Below are 25,379 nucleotides of genomic sequence, written 5' to 3'. Positions count from 1 at the left end.
AGTTCATGAGTGGCACATCGATATATCTAGGCAGAAGACTTGTGAAAATAGTAAAACAACAAATATCAGACTTCACAGGATATTACTTTTCTGTTTACTAAAAATACATATTTCATGCAACTGAGATTTGAATTGATGTGAAGCACGAGTGTTGCCCTCTCTGCTTTAAAAACATTCCACTTCTAAACAGTGTTGCCTCTCAGCAGTTTATAGCCATTTGGCATTTGAATGATGGAGCATGAATTGATTTTACAACGTGTTAAAGACACTCACACTGGTACCACAGAAGATGGTGGACAGAGTTATAGAATATTACAGATTCCCTGCTTTCCAGGGGAATGCAGATGACTTATTGTTGCATCATATTGCAGGCTTTGCATTGTTGCAATGCACCGTGCATTGCTATCATTGTCAAAAACACTGTGACGCTGTTAAAATGTAGCCTGTTATTTTCACTCCTCTTGGGTCTGACCAGATGATTTTTCTTCCCCGGTGTTTCATAAACCACACTTAATCTGACACCAGGTGCTGTTCTTAAGCTATCAGTGAGGAACACAAACCTGCAGGATGCCAACACTGGCGAGCTGAAATGGAAAAAAAAATGCCCCATAAACAGAGAAGATTTCAGAAACTGAAATAAAACAATGTGGCATTTAAGAGCAGTTACCTGAGGAGAGTGTGGATTAAAAAGTTAGTTTGATGTTGTTTTGGGAGGTTTCTGTACTATTGTGTATCTAGGCAGACACAAAGTAGTATTCCATATTCATATTCTCTTCCAACATGTCTCTCTGGTTGCTGTGCTGCTTTTGTCATTTCTGTCATGTCTCGTCGTGTTTGTTAATTTGTCTAAATTCACTCGTGTCTAGTTTTGTCTCTCACTTCCTGTTTTATTTTGAAAACTAAAACTCTCCTCTCGTTTCAGGCTGTTTGACTTCCTGCCCTTGTGTGTTTCCCGTCTTTGTGATTGTCTGCCCCGATTGTTTCCACCTGTTCCCCATTACCTCATGTACAAATAGTCTGCGTCTCCCTTTGTCTTGTGCCAGATCGTCTTGTCATGTCAAGCGTCAAGTCTGTCACAGGCAGCTGGTATGGATCCACCCATCCATTCATCCATGACCTCGTACTGTTACCAGCCCTGTTTAAGACAGCAGCCCTGAGTAAAGGAATGTTTCAGACACAATTTTGAAGTCATGAGGACATTTCTGTCTCATTTCTATCCAAATCAAGTAAATCTTTGTCATCACTTCCACAGATGGTGGCAGACTGTTGACAGACAGTTGCGTGGGTTCCTGCAGCCAATAGTTTTACCAAAGCGAACACTGGCGACACAACAACAATAGCGGACAGTGGGGTGGATTTAGGTGTTCATTGGGTGTGACATAAGCCTACTGAAGGGCTGAAGGAGGTCACATGTTCATGTTCATGTGATGTCAGGTTATGGATCAACTATTCATTTTCACACACACTTAGAGAAAGACGACGGAGGGAGAAAAGGAAGAGGATGGTCTTTTCTCATGGTTTGAGGGTTTATACACACACTGGAGACACACACTTATGTTAAACAGACATTAGAAAGTGCACTTTGCATAATATGTGCCCTTTAAGATAAATAGGATACCAGGGAGCTGATTGGAGAAATTCAATGTGTACACAAAAAAAAAAAAAAAAGTCTCACTGGAATCGACTCAGATTAAAAGCTCTCCAAAGACACTCACCTGATAATGATTTATCATACAGTATAAAGGTATTCAACTTGACTGCACCATATAAATATCAGACATACACAATCTGCCACAATACCAGACACCCAGTTCCTTTTCCTTTCCATCTCATCTGTTCTATGGCACCATTTCTTCTGATCTCTCCATTCGCCCCTTTCTTCCTTTTCCTGACACAACCTCTCTCTCACTCTCTCGCATTGATTAATTCCACAGGGCTGCCGTCTGATGCTTTTCATGCCCCGTCCTCCTACCATCGCCTGGGGCGTCTATCCAGACGACCGTAGGGATAGTGACTCAATGGATTGAAGCTCGGAGAAAAGAGAGAACTTTCTTCACTAAAGATCAAGACACTTCCTCCACCCCGAGTTGTTGATGGAGAGAGTCGAAAAAGCCGCTCTGAGCCTTTGGTCTTCTGAGGAGCACAATTGATTTTACTTGTTCGACGGGGACACAGCAGCATTTACAAAACATAGCCCGGCTGGTGAGGAAAATGGGCTGCTTTTAATGATGTGGAGCTTTATATTCATTCAGAATAAACAAGACAGGGCTGGGATAGTGCAGGGACTAATGTCACGTTCATGTCAGTGTTCGTAATTACCAGTTTCAAAGTCCATCCATCTGAGGTAATCAAGCCACAGTTTAATACATGTATTGTTATATTGTGAGTGTAACGTATTCTTAACGTTAACACAGCCAACTCTGCAGTCACACAAAGTTGTCTTTCTTTATCGCTGTGCAAGATGAGTTTTTTTAGATTTTGCCTCCTCTTTTATGGCCAGATTAGGTGTTTCAACTACTGAGGACTCACTGTAAGTCATTTGTTTATTTAAAGTCCCAAATATAAACCATTTTGATATGATTAGTTAATCATGTAAATAATTGTACATGTTCCAACATCATGATTGTGATGATTCATCAGACAAAAAGAGCAATGTCATTTTTGGACAGTTTATAGAAAAAATAATTTGCCGATTAATTGATGATGAAAATAATCATTCCAGTTACATCTCTACTGTAATGTTCAACGAGCTTGTTCGGGGGAACCCAAAGTGAAGAATTAAAAGAGCCACGCAGAGCTGACAAGTAGCATGTTAATTCTCAGCGGCAGCGTCTGCTGTACGAGCAGCACGTCCACATTAACCTTAATACAGATAAGATGCGTTCCCTCTGAAGGCTGAAAGCATACTGCCCTTTATAACTGACTCAGCTGCTCATTCACTCAGTGTGCTCTGAGAGGTTTCAGTCTGCATGAACTACCGCTCTGATCGAGCATAAAGTGCGTGAGTGGGCGGGAGCACGAGAGCACAGACGAACAGTCTAGTGTGACAGACTGCAGGAGATCAGCCCGCTCCTCACCGAGATGTGATGGGAAATCTATTGGAAACCATAATCAGTGCGATTTTTATTTCAATAAGGAGTTCATCAGGAGTTCTTCTCTACAGGCACTGTCCCCCTTTGATGACAAGGGGTCCGTGACAAATGCTTCATAATCACACCTACCCATGGAAAATATGAATGAACTTATTGCTCCTGGCAACAGCTCAAACTGGTGGCTGATGAGAAAGCGTGACCGCGCACGTAAATGCTTTTTGCATGCATTTGCATGTAAACGTGCAACTATACCTGCCGTTTGGAAAATTAGTATTCATATGACCCTTCTCGGACTCATATTTCTTTTTATTAGATAAGGAGAGTGAGCTGAAGGGGGAAGAGAGGAAGAGGTGGAGATTGAGCAGAGATTAGGCCATTATAAATCCCAGGGGAAAGACTTGCAAAGGGAAAAGTATTGTAATGTACCTGCTCAGACAGGATGTCAGCCTCCACTGATCAGGGATCAGTTGTTTATGCTCCTTGGAAAGTCTGTCATTACTAGATCAGATTTGAAGCCAGCTACAGTGCATGATGTGTGGCTCTTGCAGACGAATGAAAGCACCAGCTGAGCCAAACATAGAAACTGTTATAATTGTTATATATTTTGTGTTCCGCCCACATTTACAGTGAGCTGTACACGTGTAACATCTACCCCCAGAGTCAAAACATAATCCATGTCATTCTACACATTCTGCCATTCCCATTTACCTCTTTTGATGAACAAAATAGGAACAGAAATGTTGTTTCCATTATGGGGGTGTGGACTCTTTTTTTTTTAAAGAAAATCATATTTCTGTTACACAAAATGATGTGTGCCTCTTTCTCACAAAATGCTGGATACATTAACCTATTTGGTTGTCGAATTGCAAATCGTCTCTTGATTCTCCACACTTATTTAACTGACATTCCTTTTCTTTGAATCAACACGACATCGGCCAAAGGTAAAGGTGCGTTTGTCATTGCAGACCAGCATACAGACAGCAGATGATACCTCATAGACCTTTAACTCTCTGTGCCTGATGAGGAATCGTTGCATTCAGAACGTAGTAGCCTAATGCTGTCTGTGGTTCCAGCTGTGAAGTCAGTATAATGTTTCTGCTCTTCCTAATTCTATAAGGACACAAAATCAATATTTAATTACTTGACTTGGGACAAGTAGATCATCATTTTGGAACTTGAAAACAATTCAACAATAAATGTGTTGATATTATTAGGGTTGTATCTGTGTAGTGTTTTTACACAGATAGGCAACACCCATAGCACCAGATTCAGTAAAAAAAAAAAGTGGAGATGCAACCAGAAATATTTGTGTTCAGCATAATACACTTTCAAGGTGACTTACCGTAACTACATGCTGAATTTTAAGTCCTCCCAGCAAAGGCCTCAAAGCGCTGCAATACAATTATTTGGTCTACAATATCCAAGGCCGCAGTGCGATTTAAAAGAATTAAAATTGAACTTTCTTCAGCATCAGCTGTTAAAAAGAAGGTCATCAGTCACTCTGAGGAGAACAGTCTTTGTGCTCGGAGGGGTTTTCAAGCCAAATTGGAATTTTTCAGATATTATGTTGACTTGTAAAAAATATTAAGTGGGTTATGACTCTCTTAAAAAAAAAAAAAAAAAGCTTTGAGAAAAGGCAGGTGTTAGTTGGTGGCAGTTAGAGGAACATAGTTGTGAGCAGTTGAGAGGCCAGCACTAGGAGCAAATTTAAAAGTCGTTGAAAAGACTCAGGCGGTCAAGGAGCTAATGAAAACGCCGCCACCGACTGAATTGAATACCTAATTTAGAAACAGTATCTGGGTGACATAATATGGGGCTCATAATATGAGACTACATTACCCCCAGGACATGAAATGGCATTAAAAAACAACTCATCCCAGTGGATTTAACCACAAGGTAAAAGGAGACCCGTAAACCTTGTGTTTTCATCCATTGGAAGATTCTTTTATGCTTGAACATTTTCAGTAAACAATGTTAAAAAAAAACAGCCTTCAGAAGATGCTTAAATACCACAACTAGGGGAGGGGTAACAACTGAATAAATAACACTGAAAAGCACCCTGGAGTTATGGTGTTTCTTGAAGATAAGATTACAGAATCTTACATCATTACCCTGCTTTCTGATATTTCCACACCGTGTCCTTCATAATGTTGTAGGACACTTGCTTTGTTGTGTCCTACATTTGTTTATCAGCCTTGCATTTGTATTTGGCACTTTTACATTTTGTCTTCACAGCTGGAATGATATGTATGGGGTGGGGTGGGGGGGGGGCTTCTGTGGTTACTTTTTTTTTTTTTTTTAAATCATTTAATTACTGTGCGCTGCCCCTTCATTTGCATCAAGATTCATTTCAAAACCTCAATAACAAGCAGAAAAACAAAACAAGCCTATTCCGCAGAGCAGAGCAATGGTAAATGTTTAGTCGTTGGCAATGTTTACACTTGTGTGTGCGATTAAAGTTAATCCATCAGACTGTTATCATATCAAACCCCATTTTTCATAACTAATCCATTCACCGACTGAATGATTTTGCATTCTGTAGTTGCCTCCCTGTACAGCATCCATCAAAGTTAGTGGCGGAGTCCGCCTTTCCCCACCCAGGATTCACACAGTGTGACCTCACGGTTTAGATTCACAGGAGACGATGCATGCATTATGTGATCATAAGTTCAGTATTACCGTCAGACGACACCGCTGATGATTCATTTATCACAGATGTAAAACATCCTGTTTGTTTGGGTGTGCTATAAGCAGGTACACAAGTTGTTCCTCCTTTGTTGCACTTCAGACAGCCTCTGAAGATGTGCTTTTTTTTTTATCCCCAGTGGTTAACAGAAGTGTAATTTCAAACAGAATTCTGGGATCTTTAATATTAAAACACACTTTCTGTTTCCGCAACCACAGATGTCGACAAATCAAACAGGAGCAGAAGCCTTAAGGATTATAATTTGAAAGAGGTAGACGTTAGAACTATGTGGTTGTTTGAGCTTCCTTCTGAGATTGTTTTACCAACTGCTGTTTCCAAGGTCAACTATGAACTTTCAGTCTCATCCAAAATAATTATTCTAACAAAAGGCAATTTGATTTTGATTTAATTTAATTCTTGGCACAACAATAGTTTCAAAGATAAACAAAGTTTTTAAAAAGTTGGGGGTTTTTGTTGAACTTGAATGCTACTTCCTGCGTTAGTGCTGATCTTTGAACCTCAATGTAAATCTGTATAGCAGAATATTAACTTGGTGGAGACGGGGTTGAATTATTTGACAGAGAGCTTGTGTTCCACAATGTAAATCTGACAATCACTGGAGACATTTTGACATCATGACACCGAAGAATATGAATGAGGTTATTTCTTTTGTGATCCAGGCAAAGACGTGGAAGTTAAATGTCCTTTGTCTATAAAGTGAATCTGCTGAATGACGATCTATAAGTCTGATTGATTTTCATGCAAAGGTTATAAGTCAAGTTCATAAACCAGCCTACTCCTTCATGTTTTTTGTATTAGTTCCATCTGTAAGAGGACAGTTGTCTGGCTGAGTTATGGATTTCTGAATGTTATGACGCCTTCTGTCTTCTGTTTGTTACAAACTGTCATGTCATGAGAGTGCCAGAAAAAAAACCAACTGAACAACGAGCAGCTGGGCCATGCAAGCAACAGATACGCTGCATCATACACACACACACACATACACATAACAGTGATGCTTCAGCTGCTACTGCTGGCCGGTGACGTTTGACATTTGAGTTAGCAATGCACTCTGGGTCGTCAGGGTTTCATTTTCTTGGGTGAGCAGGGGAAAGAAATGATGGAGGGACATGTGTGTAGTGGTGGTCGATCGAGGGAAGGGGGGAGGGGGGTACATGGGATGAACACAGACGCAGAAACACACACCACTTCAAAAGTATCTCTTCTTATTCAGTCGTTCAATGTAAAGTGTTTCATACCATAAAGTCATGAAGCAGCCTCTCTATGCCTCTTCCATGTGTGTGTGTGTGTGTGTGTGTGTGTGTGTGTGTGTGTGTGTGTGCGTGTGTGTGTGTGTGTGTGTGTGTGTGTGTGTGTGTGTCTTTAAGCGGGTAATGGACCCTACAAGAGTACACCAGCCCACCGTGATAGATGAAGCTGTAATGGCGGTTGCTGTAGAAACCGCATCATCTGTCAAATGACAGCTATTTTCATTTAGCACTTAACACTGACTCTCTTGTCTCCAAACACAGGAAGACTTTCCTTTCTGTCTCTGCCCTTGATCAAAGTGTTGATCATCTCAGATTATGATCAGCGAGGCAAAAACTGATATTACCCACTCTTAGAGGTGGACACGCACTCACTCGTTCCTTAGAGGAACCTAAGGGTGCAGTAGTTCAGTTCATTTGGTCCAGACGGATGGAAAAAATGATACGCTGTTGTATTTAAGTTCTGGTCCAGTTCATGACAGAATGACATTGATTACACAATGATTATATGGACTGACTCACTGATTAGACAGTTTGACTTCGTCATCTAGTATCATTAGCGCTACATGGACCCACGTGGGGAAATCAAATTGCAGTGACTGACAGGAACTCTGCTTCTTATGTTTTCATTTATTTTCTCTGGCGTGTCAAAGAGTTGCCGAAGAAATAACAAATTATGAGCATTATCAGTTTTATTTGATTGCAAATTGACCACATGTTCAATACGTAGAGACAGGGTCAAAATAAGTTGCCTTGGTCGTCCATTTTGACAAACAATTCTCTGGGACGGCTGTTGCACAGTTTTCATGGTGCACGGAGAAGGATAGAGGCACAAGTTATCGTCAAATCAGTTCCTGCAGTTCAAAATCAACAGATGAATTTAATATTGGTCTTAAAATCTGCTTGGATTCCGCTTAGAATCGGTTATTTAGTCCTCACCAGAATCTGACTGACCGAGCCATGTGATCAAACGCACCAGAGTTTGTTTAAACTGAACCAAACAGATTTGGTGTGAAAGCAAATCCTAAATGTTTCAACTTCACAGTTTCAGGTTCTTTCGGTTAATGATTCAAAGCACTTTCAAGGCCCAATTCAAAGCACTGATTTCCATTTGCAAGTTTTTAATTATAGCAGCATGTATCCCTTGCATGCAAAGTCATGACTGAAAGGAGAAACAACTTCAGGATATTGTGCTTGAAGTCCCTGCGCAGTCTGCGATCCTGACTTTCAGACTGATTACAGCTTGAGTTTGTTTTTGTGCTCACTCAACAATTTTCCATCAATGAGCTTTCATGAATAATAATTCCAAACAAGACAGTCATGCCTGAAAGAGAGATAGAACAGAGAGATATGGGATATGAAGTTAATCCCTGAATTGGGAAAACATATTAACAGTTATATTTCCGCCAGCATTGCCTGTACAAGGTCAGTTTATGGTGTGTTGAAGCATATTGTTCAGATAAACTTAATGAGACTACAGTGAAAATGCTTCAAGCGGGATCAGTCCTGCTGAGACTCACAGTCGGTTTTGGTGTTGCACAGTGAGATCTTGTTCCAACAGCAGACATTTTGGAATTACAGATTACAAAAGCCCTCTGTACAGACATTCATGTTCCCCAGGGGATGTATCCTAATGACTAGTTATCCCCTGACTTTTCCTCTATGAGGTTTTGAGTGAAACCTCCTGACAAATGTTCTGTTGAATGGCCATGACATTTGGTACAGACATTAATATATAATATGTGGGTGGCTCGGAGAGTGGGTCGTTCCATCAATCGGAAGGTCGCCGGTCCGATCCCCGGCTCCTATGAGTCAGCAAGTGTCCTTGGACAAGACACTGAACCCCAACTTGTTCCTGAAGCATAACTACAGTGTGTGAATGTGTGTGAAAGAATAGTCTCCTCCAACTTAGATACCTCCTGTATGAATGATGTGTGAATGTTTTGAGTAGTGGAAATGACTAGAAAGGAGCTCTACAAATACAGACCATTATTAAACATGCTAAACATTATAACTAACATAAGAAACTATGTGTTAGTATTGTCACTGTGAGCATGCTGCTATCAGCATTAGCTCAAAGCAGGAGCAGTGTCTAGCATGCGTGCAAAACTATTAGTCTTGTTTAATTATGGGGGAGGCCCTGATCATCAACATGCTCCATTGTTAACCAGCGGCTCATAGCCTTTCTCCGTCTCTGAGGTATCAGGAAGTGAAGGTCATTAAAACACTTCATCACAAAATACTTCCCGGAATGCAGCAAACGTCATAAGTTGATTATATTCATCTGAGAGATGAGTGCGTGTCTGTGGTGGTCATCTGGTGGTCTGTGCCCTCCTCTTCTTCTTTTTTCTTTTTTTTAACTGGTGCATTACTGTCACTTGGATAAATGTCTGTAATGGAGATACTCTGCTGAGATCCTAATAAAACTCTGCGGGAGTGAGTCTGCATCTGTGCCTAAAACAAATGGCTGTGGAGAGACTCTGATGCTGAAAGAAATGCAACACAGACATCATGCCAAGCGACCAAGAAATAAATGAGAGAACAAGGGGGACAGATACATCGTGTTTGACAGGGACTGTCAGTCAACCGAGTATCAGTAGATGTGCCAGCAGTGGGGTTTGTGTGTGTGTGTGTGTGTGTGTGTGTGTGTGTAGGGAAAGAGTGTTATGATGGAAAGTGAGAGAAAACGCAGGGAAATTTTGGGAAGGGTTAACATGAGAGGAGAGGAAGGATAAAAAAAAAAAAAAGGTTACCAACAATTACATTGTGATAATTAGAGTTTGGCAAATACATTTTTTTTGTTAAGACTGACACCAATGTCTGTGAGTTTGTGCCAGGGGAGTCACCGCCTCCATGGGCTTCTCTCACAGCGAATATTGTGCCTCGGCATGGTGGGAAAATCTCAGGTGTTACTAATGACATTAACAATGGCTGTGTTGTATTTAAATGTACAATTCATGACAGTGTGTGACAGTGAGCCAGCGTGCACAGTACCAGGAGCCTGAAAATGAAGCAGCTGCGTGGAATTCAACCATCATTCATCTCATTGTTTACACCTGTGCTTTATCTACTGTGATTAGTCAAAATGCCTTCCATGAAAAGGGCCCATCAGGCTTGCGGAGGGTTAGTGAAATACCCTATAGAGGCATTTAAACTGGCCATTAATGAAGCAGGGACAGCGGACATACTAAGAACAGGACAGCAACCATCTACTGCAATGTAGAGCATGCATTATTGAGATAACTTTGCCAATGTATTACATCAATGAGGGGAGACTAAGTATTAGAAATGCACCTCAGTAAAAAAGTAATGCAGATAAACGCACGCTCTAAAATAAATACAGCGTCTAAAAGTTGAATCTCTCTGAAACAGCTGAATTAGCAACTCACCACAAGGTCCACTTAGTATTTGGGGGGTGCACAACAAATAACAACCAAATTAATATAATATATAGAGAGCTTTACTTTAGTTGTATTTGCGTAGGATTGTGTACTACTGTTTCATTGCTGTTTAAACATAGGATGTCTGTAAATGTTGTGTTATTCAGATTGTTGTATTTGATGAACACTTATCATCTCACATGGTGGCTATCCTGACTTACTTTCATTAGCCCTTAGATTTCAAAGATATGGTAATTTCCTTATTTTTTCTTTATTAGATCAGTCCATCTGCAACAATTACATCCCTTAGCTATTACAACTCCCAGTACTTTCTTGTTGGCTTCAGTAAGAGAACTATTTTGGCCTAAAATGGTTCCAAAATGTTACATAACTCCAATTAATCAAATTTAATAGTTTTGATTACTTTATCCAGTGATCAGTCTTAGATCAGCTGGCAAATGCATCTGGTTTAGTAATCCGCCTGTAACACAAGTCAGATTTTAGTTTTCATTTGTTTTCTTTGATTTTGTTTTTAACTAAAGTGGAATTTAGTTATGGCGCAATGGCATTTTGATTCATGATTCATCCATGATTCAGCATCTTTTCCTCGGTGGAACATGATGTTGTTGGGATGTGACATAACCCTGGAATAGACGGTTTAAAAGTCAGTGAGTTGGCTCATGGAAAGCATAGAAACTGACTCACAAGAGATGGATGGAAGCCTGCATTTATTAAGGCCTGTGACTTCCTCCATTCCCTGCACCCTAACCCAAACCCAAACCCCCTTACTCAAAACCCATCTTAAAACCCAGACTCAAAACCCATCTTTTCACACTTTCCTACTCCCTCTGATTCATTTTGCACTGCTACTGTATTTTATTGCTTGTTTTTATACCTGTCTTACACCTGTTTTATCTATTATATTGTATGTTTTATGTGTATTCTGTACGGCGACCTTGTGAGCTTTGAAAGGCGCCCTAAAAATAAAATGTATTATTATTATTACTTTGTGATCTGATGGGATGTTCAAATGAATATTGAAGCAAACTGTTTTGACATTTGCTGTTTACTGTACATTATGACGTGGAAATAATCTAACAAAGTCAAAAGCAATCATTCACATGTGACACAAGTGTCAGCGCGATAAAATGATACTCGTCGCTAGTCTCTGTTGTGCTCAGAACTCAGGGGCACCGATAAATGTTGACTTTTGCACCATTTTCTGGAGCAATTTGGCTATCGAAAAAATAAGAAATAAATAATTATATTGATTAATGGGACTTAGTGTAAAGTCCGCTCATGAGCTCATGAGGAAAAAGATAGCCAATTTAAATTATTCAGTTTCTTCAAAATAACTAAACTATCAGTTTGGTATTATGATTAATAATTAACTTAAGTCCTTGACAGAGTAGCGGTTGGCAGTATTCACTCTTGTGCAATATTAAAGAAGACAGCATGTGTATTAAAACATTTATTAAAACATAACAAAGTCAGACGTAGAAACAATCTCAGTCAAGGCCTATTTGTGAAACTGCTTGTGTGAGTGCGTAGGGTGAAGGTTCCAGGTTAGGAAAGGGTCCTGAGTGTCTGTGTGAGCAAACATCAACATTAACTTTATGGCTGCACAGTGAACTACAACACATCGCAATAATCAAACTCAATGAACTTTAAAGCAAATCAAGACCAATACGGTTATTGTAGGTTAATAAGGTGAAACCATTGCCTTGCCATGTATACAGTTATGCTACTACCCGCCAGAAGCGTTGTCATAATTTTAAATGTTTATCCAGTTTTAAGGCTTTTTTTTAAACATTTCTTTATAGTACACTTTTAGACCATTGATTGTTTACCTTGTCTTCACGAGGTAAAAGATTTTAGGTCATTGGGTCCACGGATTTTAAGCATTTCGATCGGCATAACGTGCTGCAACAAGTGGATGTGCTGATAGCTAGCGGCTTGTTTTTCCCACTGGAGCTAACCAGCAAACGAGGATACCAACTATCAAAACGCAACCAGGCTGGAGCCCCTGCATGTAAGTGCTTGAGCCATAACATTCCTGGCCAGCGGCAATGACTACCCTCTGTAACTAGTCGCTAACCAATGTTTAACACTACACAATTTTAACCCTCGTACTTCAATGATCTCTGTCAACGAGCCCTGATTTATCTTCGGCAGGCTGGACTACTGCAATACTGTCTTCATGGGTCTTAATAAAAAATCAATGTAGACAACTGCAGCTTGCCCAGAATGCAGCAGCCAGAGTCCTCACTAACACCAAGAAGGTGGAGCACATCACAATAGTTCTTAAATCCCTCCACTGGCTTCCAGTGTGCCAAAGGATAGATTTTAAAATCCTATTACTTGCTTACAAAGCAATAAATGGTCTTGGGCCCAAATACATCACTGACTTACTTGTACGTTATGAGGCGTCCAGACCTCTCAGTTCATCTGGTGCAGGTCAGAATCAGAACCAAGCAAGGTGAAGCAGCTTTTAGTTTCTATGCTCCCCACCTAAGGAACGAGCTTCCTGAACACCTTAAGGTCTGCTAAAACTGCCAGTGCATTTAATTCAGGCCTTAAAACATCACTGTTTACTGTGGCTTTCCAATAATAGAGCTACATAACTTCTTTTAATTTGTAACTGTTTATACACATGCTTTTATTGTCTCTTGCTGCATCTTCTCTTAAGCTTTAACTATTTATTTTCTTGTGTTTTTATTGTCTTTTACATGTAATTTAATGTTTCATTGTCTTGTTTTTATTGTGTTTTATGTCGCTCTAAAGCACTTTGAATTGCCTTGTGTCTGAGAGGTGCTATATAAATAAATTTGCTTTTCCTCAGAGGTCCAGACGAGAAGTCGGAGAGAGCAAAACAGAGCTGGACCCTCAGGGGTCCAGAGGAGAAGTCAGAGAGAGCTGCTGGACCCTCAGGGGTCCAGAGGAGAAGTCAGAGAGAGCTGCTGGACCCTCAGGGGTCCAGAGAAGTGGGAGAGAGCCAAGCTGGACCCTCAAGGATCCACAGGAGAAGTGTGAGAGAGCAGTGGGGGAGTCCTGGTTTTGTTAACCTGAGGTTGTAGGGTCATGTGTCACACACTGACCAATGGTGGCTGTAAAGCTGGGTCCAGGGGTACATTTAGCACGTGTGCAAGTAAAGGACTCTGGGGGACTGAGTTCAGGGAGGGAGCCCTTTGTTCAAAAGACAAAGAAACATGTAGTCCTCACCATTTTGGCGGGGCCAACATTTCCCTCCGTCTGTTCCCCCTTTCAGCAAACTGACTTCTCTCTAGTCACGAAGAATTGCTGCCTTGGAGCCTCTCCTCCTTCCTCCCTGACATTCCTCTATCTATGTCGACTCCCCAACAGTAATTACCAATATTGTGCAGCATGCCAATCAGAGAAGAAACTGAAGAATGTGTAATCTGGATCAGATAGTAAGTTTGTGTGTGTGTGTGTATCTGTGTGTGCGTGTAGTTCCTGACATGCTGAGTGATTTATTTCCGACCTGCCTTCTCTCCTCCTTACAAAAGGGGTTTGAGGAAGGTGGAGGAGAAAAATGTGTTGCGGTCGATTCGATGTGGGTGGAGAAATAAACCTCTCTGAAAGCCTGACTTCAATTACACTCAGAGATGCAGGAGACGGGGCATAAGAAGAGGGAAAAGAGGATGGAAAACATATTTAGATGCTTCGGTTCTCAAACAGTTTCCAACCCTAGGAATAGAGTAGACCTCTGTTTGAACTGATGCAAGAAGTCTGCACAACAGCTATTTGTGTACATTCTCTAATCTTGCAGTGTTTCTGCACCACTCTTGCCAAAGAATTTATCGGATAAAAATAAGTTAATCTCCACTCTTTTTAAAAAAAAATAAATAAAAAGGAAACAAAGGAGGTGGAGTAAAATAAAGATTAAAAAAAAGTTCAGTATCCTTGATTTTTATGCGTCTCCATCATATTTTGGAGACACATAAAAGTGTCTTGTGCCTCTTTCTTGGCCGTGTGATGTGTGGATGTGACAGCTCCAGGCCCATATCATTAATTAGACCCAGACTAATCTATGACTCAACTTCCAGCCTCTGCAGCTGCTCTAAACTCTTTCTGCCTGTCTTCTCTCAAACATAAATGCATGTACAATCACACAAGCGTGCGCACACACACACACACTCACACACACACAGTCCTTCTTTTCTCTGTGGCTAATTAATGCTGCCAAATTACTAGTTGTGTCCATATCTTGGAGTGCAAAATGAGGGGTTTTCTACTGTGGAGCTGCTGTTGAATATTCAAACAGTCTTAGTTTCAAAACTGGGAGGAATAGACTGCATAAACACTGCACCTTTAATACTAATGTGAGGGTATCTCCTCTCTAGTTTACGTCACCATGAAATGGAACAAGGACACATTTAAATTCACAAGAATTTGGGGCATTCGAATAGTTATATTTAGACTTAAAACTTTTTTTAATTGATTTAATGTTGTTGAGTGCTGTGCAGACTTAGCGTTTTTTTGCAATGCATGTCCCGCTGCTAGGTCATTGTTACCTCAGTAGTAAGGCTCCATAAAGAGCAGAACTGTGCTTTATGAAATTACATGCAGGATATGATGAGGATTTTATCAGTACTGATACTGACTGATACGGTTATTGATGCAGCTTCAGGATTTTGCCATGACAGTCACAAAGGGACACGAGGAAGCTAGTTTTTGTTTGTTCTTTTTTTTTTCTTGGGATAAAAATAATAAAATTAAATACATTTTATGTTACTACAAAAAAAACTTAATGTAAAGGACGATGCTCATTTGTAACATTCTTGATGTTTCTTATGAGAAGAAAAAAAGAATACACGCATACTTTCATTCATTAAATGTTAAAAATGGCTAAATCCATCACTCAATCAGGAGGAAATGGTGCATTTGTTTGTGGGGTTAAAACACATTTGATGCTCTGATTCTTTAGACCAGCAGGGCAGTGTGGGATTGACTTGTAACTACATGCAATTACCTGTGATTACTTGTAATTACTACAGCGCGTGTGTCAGAGCTCCCATTATAGCATATTTAAATCTCTCTGGGCATAATGTCCAGTGACAATAGTTAATAATTATTATTTCATGCAAGCAAGAAGTAAAATAATGCGAGCCAGCAAATAGGTCTTTATTTTAACAGAATATATAGTGTAAGTGGACCATTTGTGTGGCTTGCTGCAACACTACAATTCCACTACAATCAATGAAACTGGCTACACCGGGTGTGGGAGCAGCGCGTTAGGGGAGATCTGCTGTACAAGCGTGGAGGCCGACCTTCTATTTAGTTTTAATGCAAGGTTTTCACAGAAATGAGTCATGTATATATATATATATATATATATATATATATATATATATATATATATATATATATATATATATATATACACATATATATATATATATATATATATATGATTCATTTCTGACTCATTTCTGTGTTAAAGGGCAAAATAAATGCTGATATAATAAATAAGTACCAGTACCAGCTGGCAGTTTGTAACTTTATAACCTTACATAGTGTATTGTAGTGTATGCATGTTAACTTGCCCACATTACACAGCCTCAGTGAAAAAGCCGAAGTTTCTCAATGCTATTCTGGGTCCAACAACACAATGGTGGAAACAAAAGCTCAACATCTTGTATTGCCTGCGCCGACGGAACTTCCTTTATTTGGAATTAAAATTCTTTCAGTAAAAAGAAATACAAAAAAACTCAATGATAATGATATAATTCTTCATGTAGCCTGCCCACCAAGCTCAAAAAGTCACAGATAACACTTTGAAATCTTCCAGGACTCATGGACGGGCAATAATTTCTTCTAACAGCTTTTCAGCAGCTAACAGAAACAGAAAAACAACTAATACCAACAAAACTAAAAAAAAAAGAGAGAGACATGCAAACAAAACAGTGTAAAACAAGGTTAGCAGGGAGAGATGCCAGGGATGTGGCATCTCTCCTGCGTTATTAAAAATACATCAACTGTTTTGTTCGGAGAGAACAGGCATGCCGGCTTTCTCTGGGAGAATCTGGCAGCCTTGGTTTTTGTTTTGTTTTTTTAAGTTCGTAACTTAACTGAATAACTGATATGATACTTTTTACCAGGCTCTGACAGGGAGCCTACTACCACCATCATAATCTGCACTGCACTGATTCGGTGGCCTAATTTAAGTCCTTGCTCGTATTCAGTTCATTTTCAGGCATGTGCTTGCTACTGACATTGCCTCAGACATTTCCAAGAATCCTCTCCTCCCCTACCTCCACTTGCATTGAGTTCAAGCTCTGTTGTATGCATGCTGGAGGGCCTTTTATTTGCAGTTTAATTTCCGCAGCTCCCCGCATGCTGCCATGTTGTATTGCTGGAGGAGAAAGTGCCCCTTTGAGAAAACTCATATTGCCAAGTCAAATCTTGTCACCATTTATTATATGGTGAGTGTTTTGATTAAAGTAACTGAGTTGAACGGCTGATCAGGGGAAGCCAAATGCTCCAGAAAGCTTCAGTCATTGCATCTCAGCGGCGTTCAACCACTTCAGACACAACGTGCAGGGAATTTAGGGATCAATGCTGGTCGCTGAGACTGAACCTGTCAGATGACATCCTGGTGTCAGTTCATACTGTTGAGGGAATGAGGAAAAAAAACATCATCCTGAAAACAATATCACAACACCACTGTGCGTGTTATGCCTGTAAGGCAGTGACACAGTATTACGTGGCTTCGCTTAGGATCTCTCACCCATTGACCCAAAACTTGTCTTCAGAATGTACATCGCCATCGAACAGTTCCTGTTATATTCAGGCACTATAGCATACACTATATGCACACACATCCTTTTCAGAGCAAGTGAATGATGATGGAATGACGTGGTTGAGCTTATTGCAACTTGTAATTAACAGCTGTAACCCTCACGGGAAATTCAATTTGCTGCCGCAGGTACAACAGAACGCTCTGTTCTTGCTTTTGAATATAGTAAATGCTTCGTTTTGGTGCAAAATAACAAGAAAAGTCTGGTTTGTTCTAGCCATTTTAAGTGACATAAAAAAGTATATATTTGTGTAAGTGAGCATCACGTTTATACAGATACTTTTTTTTTTACTTGCTTGGCCTTTTAATGCTTGGCCCTTTCTCAAGCAGTCATTATTAGTGCAAAAAAAAATGAAAGAGGTAGTAAGAAGTACAGAAGAAGCTAATTCAAATGTAAAATGTAAAACGAATATAGATGTACAAATGTAAAAACAACTATTGGCAGGATGCTCAACGTGACTTTATTCACAAATCACCTAATTTTAGAAAACATTACATTAAAACATATTAACACATAGCTGAGACCTTAACCTTGTTTGCTGCTTGTCAGAATGTTCGAACATAGATTATGTTGGAGAAATACGACACTTAGTAAAGCACGTTCCAACTAACCTCGGTCTCCCCTACAGTCAGCATGGCAGCGAAGACTACAGAAACTGGGAGTTACTCATCTCACGGCTAACGTTAGTGGACCCTGAATAAACTGGATTTCACCGATGCAAAGATGGTAGAAACAACGCACTGCAAGTTCGTTCCAAATTGTACTTTTTTCCCCCTGTTGTGTAGATATCACATCAATATTAACAATGGAACCAACTTGAATATATATACAGTTACAAAACTTGTAGTCTGTATGTTTTTCAGTGGCTATGAAGCAAAAAGAAGACCAAAACTATGGTCTGATGTTACAGTCAACATTTGAGTTCACTTTCCCAAGGTTATTTAGTCATTCAGTTTTGTTTTTCAACAGTTCTGTTTAATTATTTACCTCCTATATTACAGTGGCTGTAGGCGCGCTTACAAATGCACCCAAATAGAGAGGTCATCATTAAAGGATGAAATGGAAGTTACTGTGAAGTTTATTCTTAGCCTGCACAAGCTAATGAGTGCTGCGTTCACTTACTAACTTTCTTTTAAGCTGCTTACACAGAGAGAGGGAGAACCCGTACCACCCCCCCCCCCCCCCTCCTCTGTCTAAGTTACTGACTGTTGGATCAATAGCAGCAAGAGGAGGGTGAACTTTCCAGAGGTGGTTAATTGGAGTGCAGACCGTTTTCAATGGAAATCAAAAGGAAATGGAGACGGTGTGTGTGTGTGTGTGTGTGTGTGTGTGTGTGTGGAGGCATCTCATGAAAACAATAACCCATACCCATATGTTTTACTTTTTTCCTAATACTTCCACTTGCATGCAGTCATTATACACAACCGACATATGTATACCTCAAAATGTACAGAGCCTGCTATTCTACTAGAAACAGCTGTTTGATATTAGTACCCAAGCAGAGGGAGAGGCCAGCAGACAGTCAGTAGGTTGATAAATTATGTAGAAATAGAGCATTAACTTTGATCTGTATCACCACTGAAAACACACAGTTATGTGATACTGACTATAGTGGTGTGTATGAGATGCAGTGTAATACATTTCTCAGTAAACGTGTTCTGTACAAGCAGGTTTGGAGGCTCTGGAGGTGATGATGTCGCCATTAAATGCAAGGGCACTGTTGCAGTTCGGGGTCTAAGGGGTTAACTCCCTTGTTTACCGCTAAAAATACACTCTCACAACAATAATCAATTTGCAAATGCAAATTCCCCGACTAAGACCTCTTCTACAGCCGGAATTACTGTATGATTTGCGTCGCGACATCATACCACCATCGCATCACATCCCCCGTCTGATCATTATCTGATCATAATATTTTGCTGTGTGCATTCACTGTCAAGCATGTTGATTACATTTCACACAGAAAAGTGAGCAGGTTTGAAAGGAGCACAAAAAAAAAATGACAATGAAAACCCACAATGATGATGTTTGTACCCGTTTCTTCCTCGTGAACACCTCGTCTCACCATGTATGCAGAAGGTGGCCTGACTGTTCCAGCACAGCACAAATGTATATTATTACTAATAAAAACTAACATCAATTGTGTTATTAATATTCATATAAGAACTACTGTCATGTTTTTCACTGTTACCATATTGCTCATTAGTAGTTATATTCCCATTGTCTGTACTATAGTTGCTGTTATTATTTTGGTTTTTGTTGACTGAGTAATCGATCAAAATTGCGGTTATTCATTAGTCAATATTCTGAACTCTAGAGGGAGTTTTATGTAAAAAGAAAATGTGGCATTGTGTCAACTGGCAAATATATGGATAAATCTTTTGGGAGATTACACATAATGATGCACTATGTTCAATGACCACCAATTGTGTTCTGCTTTTTATGACTGTGATCTCATTTCAGTCTGCGAGGCTTCTGTAATTCTCAGTGGATCTATAACATTATAAGTACTGCATGTAGTGAATTACTATATATAGTGAATAATTGATGACTGGCTTTGCCCTCTTCAGCAGACACACAGAGGGAGACAGGGGTTTGAATGTTTCAGCACCATGGAGATGGACAAAGCGACCTTTGAGGCGAGTATATTTTTCTTTCAAACTGTTTACGGCTTGAGAAAAGTGCATCTGATCATTTCTGTAATGTGTCATTCACACCAGCTTCACCACCAGAGTCTGTCTTTAACTGTCTTTGTTCATTCGTGCACCTTCTTCCTCTTTATGACCGCCTGCTTTTTGCTCCACCTTTAAGTGTGGCCAACTATAAAGACATTTGATTCTCACAAACTAGTTCTGATCGAGCACTACCCGACCCTAGAAGTGCTTACTGTAATGTCTGGCACCTCATTTTTTTCTCTCCACCTTTGACAAAACATATCTACAGTTGGTCTTAAAATGCGTTTTAAAGGACACTTCGTATGATCCTAATTAGTTTGAAGCATACGGCCACGTTTAAAGCTTCTGCATAAGCCTCCATTTCACTTAGGGTATTTTGTCTGATCTTCTGAGAACATCCTCTCAGGCGTGAACACATGGTGCTTGATTGACAGCTCCCTCCGTCTCTTATTAGTTTTATTGAACCTTTTAACGTGGGACAAAATCCACCTTTATAGCCGTAATGACTGTAAGAAGATTCATGACCTTATTCAATTCCCACATTAATAAATCAACCTAAACAGAAGTCTGATTTTCCAGTATAACTGACCAGCTGTGTAGGTGTAGGCTTCTAAAATCATTACCTGTGTGCTGTGCTAATGTGTGGGCACTGGGCTCCAAATGAATAATAAATGAAGAAAGCTTTTATAACCACTGTTACAACCACAAACCACATATATGTTTTATCATTTTACATAAAAGCTTGCATTGCCTCCTAAGTTGGCGCTCGATTTAACCTTATGCTGTCTGCACACTTTGACTGAGAAGGTCATATGCAATCATGTGCAATAACCGTAAAGGTCATTCCCTTTCACTTTGTCGCCCGTTTTGCAGTTTGCACTTTGCACATATCATATTTAATTGTTAAAGTCTATTCTGTATAGTTTCACTTACTTTGCACACTTCACCTCACACACTGTGACACTTCTCACAAATTTGTACTTTTCAATCTGTACTTTTTGTTTTAAAAAGGGACAGACTATTTAATTTAATTGTATTTTATTGTGTCTAAGTTTCTGTTCAATTTTGTATTTTAATATTTTGTATTGTTGTGACTTGACCTCTGTACTGCACTCTGGCACAACAATTTCCTCCGGGATAAATAAAGTCGGTCTTATTCTTATTCTTATTCTTATATCATACGAGTCAATGAATGCTGGCGACATGAAGGAGCAAACTGCCACCGTCTTCTTTCAGATCTCAAATGGCGTTGGGAAGCATCGGCCATTGTTTGGTCTTGTTTCACAATGCTGTCAGTTAGTTGGGCTGTTAAACCCTATAGGCATGCAGTCACTGGGGGAGGATGTAACATACAAGTAACACACAGGTTTTAAACGCACCATGGCCCGTGGTATTTAGCCAGCAAACACTAAGACAGCTAACAGTCATGTTTACTAGCTATAAAAACTAAAAGGAGATCAGTGAATGAATATGCTACACAAGCCCATGGTGACATCACCACGTCAGCAAGCACTCGAGCAGCACAATGACTTGGCAGCAGTGTGGCCGGCCATTCTTGGCTGTTTTGCAGCTTAACTAGGTCCGTAACCTCTCATCTACTTCCTCAAAGAGCTCACTGTCTGTAAACTCACCACGACGTGTTGAAACACCATTTTAAATATACGTTTTCAGAGCTAGCAGCCCTTGAAAATCTCTATTCTGGTCAGGTTTGGTTGAACTTTAAGAAACCCTGGAGTGGATAATCATCTCTCTTCTATTAATGTAGAAACTCATCATAGCTGCATTAATATAGAGATGAGCCCGAGGCTTTAATGCTTTAATTTGTTTTTGGGCTCCCTGGCTATCATCATCTCATCCCCAGACTTAACAGCCTCACTCCATTATCTGACCAATCTCCATGGAAGACTTGCATCAATGGCCACTCTTTTTCAATACTCGGATTGGGTGTGTGTGTATGTTTGTGTGTGTGTGTGTGAGGCCGTGGTGTAAAATGAGACGATAATGTTTCTCTCCTGGAGCAAAGAGGAGAAGCTGCAAACGTAAATGTACTATAGGATGTACAGTATGAGGCTGTAGCATCACATGCAAACCCAACACACAACTGCGAACAAATAAAACTTGTAAAAACAGGAGTAATAGAAATAAAAAAGTAAATTGATATGTGCATTTTTAGCATTTAACCAACCGTAAGAATTCACTCTCTCTTTACTTTCTACCAGACATCCCTACACTGCAAACTCTTAAATTAACTCTTGACTTCCTTTATTATAAATTTAGTGTAATTAGACCATCACAGTTTGACAGTTTGAGGTCAGCTCAGCTCCAGATCATTCCAGAACTAGAAATCACAAGTTCAAACCTTGTTAATTAAAATGATTAAAGGTCCCACTGATTGCTCTCTTAACTCCTGAGTTAAAGTAGTTCAAGCAAAGAAGTGGAGAGTCCAACTTTTGCATAAAAAAAATTTGACTCTTTCATTTCTAGAGTTCACAGATGAGTTTAAAAATAAGATGCATGTGTGCAAATACATTTGCCTTGTTGGTCATTATGAAGGACATCAATTATTTATTGTTCTCAGCCGATGAAAATCCATTGTTGAGTTTGCAAAGTAACTAAGTTGATTGTATTTACCTAAAAAATGTCAAGTTTTGGCATGTAAGCTGCCAGACGGAAGAAAGACACGACAGAGGACCACAGCAGGCAGACCAAACGGGAAGCAAAGGGAGAAACATTTCACTTTTTAAACAGTTTAAATTAAAAATACATGCAGACCTCTTTAACTGGGTACAATATTCAGATAAAAAAAAAAACAATTCATTTAAAATTCATCACTAGGTTTATTTGCAGATTTTGTCAGTGCGGGGAACGCTGTTTAATTCAAAGTGGAAAACCCAACATGCCGTAAAATGTAAAATACAAACAGAGGAGCAAAACTACGACTTTTTTTTTCCTTTCCCAATAGTTTTGTTATTTAGCAAAACACAATGTGACTAAAATTGTTCTTGTATCTTTAACACAAAGGACAAATGTGTAGTGTTGGCTTGAGTTCCAGGAATCTAAACTTCCATAAATCCAATAAAAACAGCAGGACAGAGCAGCTGATGTTAGCCTAAACTCTGATAGCATCCGAGACTCTTCCACATGACCTGTGACCTCACTAGCTGATGTAGTTCATTAATCATGTGCTCCGTCACTCGCTTACTGCCTGCAGTAGTAACAGCAGCCTATGTTAGAGCAGATAATTGATCCACTCCTTAAACTTGTGCTTTTGTGTTTTGGGTAAATTGAAAAAGACACAGTCCTCCGAACTCTTTAAATATCTCACTTGCTGCTGTAAAGTTTCTAAGCTACAGTCTAATTGAACAACTGCTGCTCGAGGGAGGCGTTCAGTTAGATTCTGGTTAGGGTAATGCATTGTGTCACTGCTGATCATTTACAAGTACAGAAGTACAGACTTGTGTGTGTGTGTGTGTGTGTGTGTGTGTGTGTGTGTGTAGATTTAGAAGGAGAGATTATCATCATTTGTTGGTTTGTGTGTGACTCTGAATGCAGTTATCACCTTTTACCACCTCTCAGTGTGTGTGTGTGTAGGTTTACAGCCTCTGTCTTGGCTGCCCTTGGCAGTGTGTGTGTGTGTGTGTGTGTGTGTGTGTGTGTGTGTGTGTGTGTGTGTGTTGGAGAGTTATTGTCTGTTTATCCGCTGGGGAGTCATTGAATCAATGAAGATCAGCCCTCTTAGTTTTGCCCTTTTGAATGGCTTTCAACCAAAGCAGCAGCACAGAGAGCCAAACACCAGTTTATCCTCCTCATTTATCTTTCACAGCATCTTGTTCTGCTTCCCACAAGGCCATTCTGTAGGCGCAGGTGTAGGTGTGTGTGAGACCAAAGGACTATTTATTCTTTGCTACACTCTGAGACAGATAAGTCATAAGTCACTGTGACTTTTTCTTTGTTTTCATGAATGATTCAGCCGGCTGACAAACTAATAAACTACCTCTGTCGCAGTGAGGGAAGCAAACCAACAGCAGCAGCAGCGTCACAGAGGTCCACCTGCGTGCCTCTTCGATGCTTTACGCTATTTGTTCCCAACTTTAATTTGAAGGAAACACAAGAGAGATTGATAGGAGGATGCACAAGATTTTTTTTTTCCGTCTACAACGAATTCTTCAAGGGACTGGTTGTGAATCATGTTGACTGCAGGTCTGACGGTTCAGTCAGACGGTGCAGGTCTGAGTATCTGCTGGTCCTAAGAAAGCCTTAAAATGTCTCAGTGACAGTCAGCCTTTTCATTTTTAATTCAGTTTGAGGTCTTCTTAGTGTGCCTTTGTTAAAGAATCAGCAATAAGTTAATGGAAGCATATTCTACTTCCTCTACATTCTTTGATTTGGGCTTCCTAACTAACATCCATATAACTGAACGGCAACATCCGCACTTTAAATAACCTCAAATGTTTTCATATTTGTTCAGGTTGGGGTTTTGTTTAAGAATCATGTGCTCACTGGACAGTTTACAGTTAATCTTGTGGATGAACTACTACAATTTTTGACTTACATCAAACATTTCTTGATACTTTCAAGCCACTTTATACACCAATATATCAGCATGATCTCTACTGTTACGTACACAGGATGGGGCTCAAGAGCTGTGTTAGGTATATCGGTTTGTTGGAGGAATGATTCTGATGGCAGGTAACGGAATCCATCCGGTGGGAGCAGCCAAGTGAGATGGTAATGGGCAAGCGTGGTGGAGTGTGAGCGAGGAATGAGAGGACAGGAAGCGGTCAAAGAGAACCGAAGGCAAACGGGCAAACAGGCAGGAGAACCAGAGGGTAGTGATCCTGAGGACACGGAGGGGAAAACACAGTAAACAGGCAAACAAAGAAAAATGTACAGTGCAAAAGTACAGAGCGACCAAGAGTCAATACTCGGCTGAACAACGATCTGGCAGTGAGTGACTGAAGGGGGTAGATGTACTGCAGAACTGACGGGTTAATTGATGGTGGGTGTGATGACTGTGAGAGGAGGAGCTGATTGCGGGTGTGCAGGTGATCGGGGAGGTGGGAGAGTGAGGAAGGGAGGGAGGGAGGGAGGAGGGGAGCCACGGCCACGCCAACACGCAAACATAGACAGAGACAGATATGGACTTGCACTTGCAATTTAAAAGTAAGAAAGAAGCTATTATTTTTTTTAGATGCACAAGAGTCAAACGAAATAACACCAAGAGCAAGGCAATCTTGTGCTACTAGCTAAAAACAACAGCAAACCATTCCGAAACTCTGCACATTACTGTCAGTGAGGATTAGATACTGGATTCAGAATTGTTAGAATGCACAAACCCTGATGAAGGTTACTCCAGCCTTCTTTGTGCTTTTATACCCATCACATGCCCACAGACATTCACAAATGACCCGAGTGTTGGCGTTATTTTTAATAATCAATGAGTGACATTCAGATATG

The sequence above is a fragment of the Pempheris klunzingeri genome, chromosome 18 (genome assembly GCF_042242105.1).
Source record: "Pempheris klunzingeri isolate RE-2024b chromosome 18, fPemKlu1.hap1, whole genome shotgun sequence".
Classification (NCBI taxonomy): Eukaryota; Metazoa; Chordata; class Actinopteri; order Acropomatiformes; family Pempheridae; genus Pempheris; species Pempheris klunzingeri.
Note: the sequence above shows the minus strand (reverse complement) of the source record.